This window comes from Cryptomeria japonica, unplaced genomic scaffold (genome assembly GCF_030272615.1).
Source record: "Cryptomeria japonica unplaced genomic scaffold, Sugi_1.0 HiC_scaffold_29, whole genome shotgun sequence".
Classification (NCBI taxonomy): domain Eukaryota; kingdom Viridiplantae; phylum Streptophyta; class Pinopsida; order Cupressales; family Cupressaceae; genus Cryptomeria; species Cryptomeria japonica.
In genome coordinates this window covers 976,294-981,448 of record NW_026728851.1, presented here as the reverse complement: position 1 = coordinate 981,448, position 5,155 = coordinate 976,294, and positions in this window count along the sequence as shown.

The window sequence follows — 5,155 nt, the reverse complement described above, 5'->3', positions numbered from 1 at the left end:
GACTAAAAAAATTATTGTCTGCCATAATATCAGAAGAACAAATTGGCTTTGTACCCAATAGATCAATATTGGACGGGATTATTATCATCTAGGAAGCCATCCACTCTTGTCAGTTCCAAGGGCAACCTAAAATGCTGATAGAATTAGATATCAAAAAGGCTTATGACAAAGTGGATTGGTATTTCCTTTGTAGCTAGTTGCATGAAGGCCTTTGGCTTTAACAAACAATGGGTTAATTGGGTTTACTTCTGCATAACAAACCCTGGGTTCTCTATCTTACTAAATGGGAAATCGGAAGGCTTTTTTGAAGTATCTAGGGGACTCAGACAGAGAGATACCTTATCCCCATTCTTATTTATCATTATGTCTAAAGCCTTAGGAAGAAGCCTAGATGCATCATGGAGGGCTGGTAGACTGGAAGGGATTTAGATCACCGAAGGGGTAGATCCATGTACTCATCAATAGTTTGTTGATGACACAATGATTATGGGGAAAGGGCAATTGCAGGAAGCTAAGGAAATCAAGAAAATATTACAATCTTATGGGCTGGCTTCCGAAGAGATGGTAAACAAGGAGAAATTAGAGATATTCTTTTTCAATATGGAGGCATAAGAGGAATAGAGAATAGCTTCATGTCTAGGGTACAAAATAGGTCATCTACCATTCTCATATTTAGGGATGCCTCTAGACAAAGGTATCAGAACCAACAAACTCTGGGATCCATTGATTGAAAGGGTGAGGAGTAAGTTGTCATCATGGAAAGCCTTATGGCTGACAGGGGCTGGAAGATTAACCCTCATAAAATCAGTTTTAGGAGCAATGCCTATCTATCTTCTTTCATGTATACCACTTCCAAAAGGGGCCTATAAGAAATTAACTCAAACAATTAGATATTTCTATTGGAATGGTGCAAAGGATAAGAACAAAATGAAATTTATATCATGGGACAAGATATGTCGAGAAAAAAGTAATAGAGGCACGAGAATAAGAAAATTACTATGGAAAAATAAGGCTTTAGGGGCAAAACTGGCATGGAGAATGTACACATCCTAAAAATCCAAATGGGCCAAAATCCTTAGCAGCAAATAGATATCACAAAATCAGAGAGAGGCACTATTTAGGGAAACAAACCCACCCACGGGATCTAGAATCTGAAATTTTATAAAAGAAAGTCGAATGATCATATCAAACCATCTATCCTGGGATATTTGCGATGGTAAATCCACCTTGTTCTGGGAAAATTCCTGGGGGGGATTGTTGGCATTATGTGAACCGGCATGAAGACATAATGACATTGTATGTTGTCATTGATGTCAATATGTGTTATGAAGTGAACCGGCATATGTGATATGTGAGAAGAGGGAACTGGCATATGTATGAACTAGTTTATATGTCAAAGTGAAGCAGTATATTTGTTCAAGGTGAACCGACATGTAGTTATGGGAACCGACACATGGAAGCATTGTATGACTACCGGTTGGTAGGTAGCTTCCACTTCAAGATTTCTGATTGGAATACCTCAAGTCTGTGTGACTCAATCGGTGATCTTCATGTGATGAGTTAGTAGTATAATGGAGGACAGATCATGTTGCCATGTAAGCTCTGTGTGCATGAAGGATCTTGAATGAAGAAGACTATTCCTATCTACCTCGGGAATGTGCGAATTCTGTCAAACGGTGATAACGCGTGATGGGTTATTAGCCGCCATGAAATCGGTGGAAAATGGATGATGGAGAATGTCTTAAGATCGATTCAAGACTATTGCATTTAATGCAGTATGATTCAATGGTCAGGATTGAACCGCTTGAATTGCTTAACCTATCACATTTAGGGTTTAGGGTTTTTACTACCGACCTGTCTGTTTCCTATAAGGTCGATGTTGTGTTTCTTTCTAAGGTTGTTGGCAAAAGTTGTGAATGTGTATCCAAGGGAAGTGATACATGATTCTTGCCAGACCAAAGGAGAGAAGAGATACTTGCAAAGTGAACATGCAGAAGGAGAAGAGGAGCCTAAACGGATTTGCATTAGCATTGAGTGCTATTAACAGATCATTGTAATTCCTGTTGATCTCTAGCCACTTCAATAGTTGTAAAATCCCCTAACAGGGTAGCCTTACCTGGCTTGATGCAAAATCACCTAACAGGGTGGTGTTAATAGGCTTGATTCAAGTCCCTTAACCAGGTAACTCGAGGTTAATGAGTTCTGAGAAGCTATAGAGCTCTGGAGATCCTTTAGCTATTGAGTTCTTGAAATCCTCTAACAAGGTGACCCTACCAGGTTTAACCCTTAACCGGGTGATCCCTAATAGGATCGGTTCCTATCAGAACCTATTGTAATGTCTTTAACTGAGCAACGCTCCTAATAGAGTAGACTTCAAAAGAGTTCAAAAGCAACTTGTGGGTATTCATCCCCACTGTGGTTTTTCCCAATTGGGTTTCCATGTGAAAAATATGTGTGTCATGTGTGATGCTTTGTTATTACCTGTTGAGCATATGATGGTTCTGTGTTTTATGCCTATCTATAAAACATACTGAACTAACGGTTGTAATGATCAGATGATAGTTTACCTGTCCATGCATAAAAGTGAAATGGTAGTCTTGTTTTGAGTTAAGTGAAAAGCTAAGTGATCAACTGGTCAATGCTTATTTTAGAAACTCTTGGCTTTACCGGTTACAGTCTGTGTGGAAAAGGTATCCCTATTTGTCAGTCATTTGGAGCATTTGCTGTCAAACCAATTTTGGATTGTATTTGTGTTTGTACTGATTCACCCCCCCCCTCTCAATACCGGTTTGGTACTAGTGGTTCATCATTAAGTTATCAAGGATACCCCCCGATAGACAATCTGATGAATATGATCGGTATAAAGGACCAAATAAAATCTTAATGGGGTAATCATGTAAGGGATTATACAACAATGGCACCAGAATCAACAATGGGATGGAAATAGAAAAACATGCTCCCATTCTTGGCAGATAATAAAGACCTAGAATTGTTGCAAATTCTTGAATGCGGGATAATAATATTTAGAACTAGGCTAGATGATCTTATATGCTCTAGATCAAAGGATGGACAATACAACTGTAAAGATGGTTTTCATAACCATATATGATGAGGCAAACACTGTCAAGGATTACATCCCTAATACACTATGCTAGGACAAATTCTGTCTCCCAAAAGTTGGCTTCTTTGCCTAGGCAACATTTCAGGGGAAGGTCCTAACTGCTGAACAATTTAAACTTAGGGGCTACGAAGGACCCTCAATCTATTTTTTATGCCAAAAAGACAAGGAGACAAATAACCATATATTCACAACTTGCAACGACACATAGAAATGCTGGTATTGGCTACTGACACAACTAGGTTGGTCAGGCGCTCTTATCCCTTTCCTAAAGGAATGCCTCAAAAGTTGGCCAATTATCAAAAGGAATAGCATCTTCCACAATTTATGGATATGCAACTCAACAATAGTAATATGGGAGATTTGGAAGGAGAGGAACAAGAATTTTTCAAGAAACAAAAATGAAGGTAGAGAATCTTATAGAAAAAATAGAAGCCTCCATCATAGAAATCTCCAATATTAAGAATGTGACCATGCCCCAACATAATAAGAAATTTACAGACTAGGATAACTACATTAGAATGAAGTGGAAGGGGATTAAAATCCCTCTGTTCACTAGGAAGGGTGGCATATACAAGACCGAAGTAAGGAAAGCATGCAAATGGGTGCCCCCAGAGGTTGAATGGTGCAAACTCAACTTTCATGGAGCATCCAAAGGTAATCTAGGGGAGGCAGGGGTAGGCTGCATAATTCACTCAGATGAAGCGATCTGTATTGGATCTAGATCCAGATATCTAGGTCATTGGATTAACAATAACGCAGAACTGTTGAGCCTAATAGAGGGTTTAAACCTATGCAAACAATTAAAAATATCCAAAATTAGAAATAGAAGGGGACTCTGCCATTATAGTTAATGCAACGATGACCAAAACAATGCCAAACTAGGAACTTAGAATTTTATTGGACAAATCCCTATCTCTAATGGAAATCTTCTTAGATTACACGCTCAATCACATATATAGGGAGGCTAATACATTGGCAGATAATCTAGCCAATTTAGGGGTAGATGGAACAAACAAAACCACATCATTAACACATAGGCAATCAGACTAGGATTCTTATAGGCAGAAAGGGGTTTAGATATAATCTCGAATAACACATTCACACACATATTGGAAGGCATGCATATGCATATGCACAAATAGCGGTATATATGTACGTATATATTTATACTTGTATACTTATATGTGCATACGTGCATATATATGGTATCGGATACATATATAGATGCGCATATACATATATAGCTATATATATAGATATATACTGACACACATACAAATATATGCGTATATAACCATATATATACCTATCAATAATAATCTTAAAGCAGAGCTCATCATAACCCCTCCTTTGGCTCTTAATAGATTTCTCAATATAATAGATGTATATGACCATTTGTATACACAAAGTATGTTTGTATGCCTATATGGTTATACACATACATATATATACACATATAAATAAACATATAAATATCTATATCTATATATGCATATAGTTATATATGTATATACAAACAGACATTTACACATTTAAAAAGATATATATTTACACACACATATATATAAAGACTGAAATATGTATATATACATATAGATATATATTCAAACACACACACACACACATACTACGTAGACATCATCATATCTCAAGACCTTATCATTTACAGTATAGGGATGGAAATCTCTCATATTTGTCAAAGATACACATGCTCATCTGTATACATAAAACATGTTTATATGTATACATACATACATATGCATATATATACATATGCATATGCATATATGCATATATATACATACATTTATATATATACATATGCTTAATTATATTTATGTCCATGTATGTATATGCTTTTTCATGTAAATATAATTAAGCATATATATATTTACACAGAAATATATATATATATATATATATACACACACACATAGAAACTAATACATATATTTATATATATATAGACACACACACACACACATACACACATCTATATAGCATATTTATATGTGTATACATCATATGTCAGAA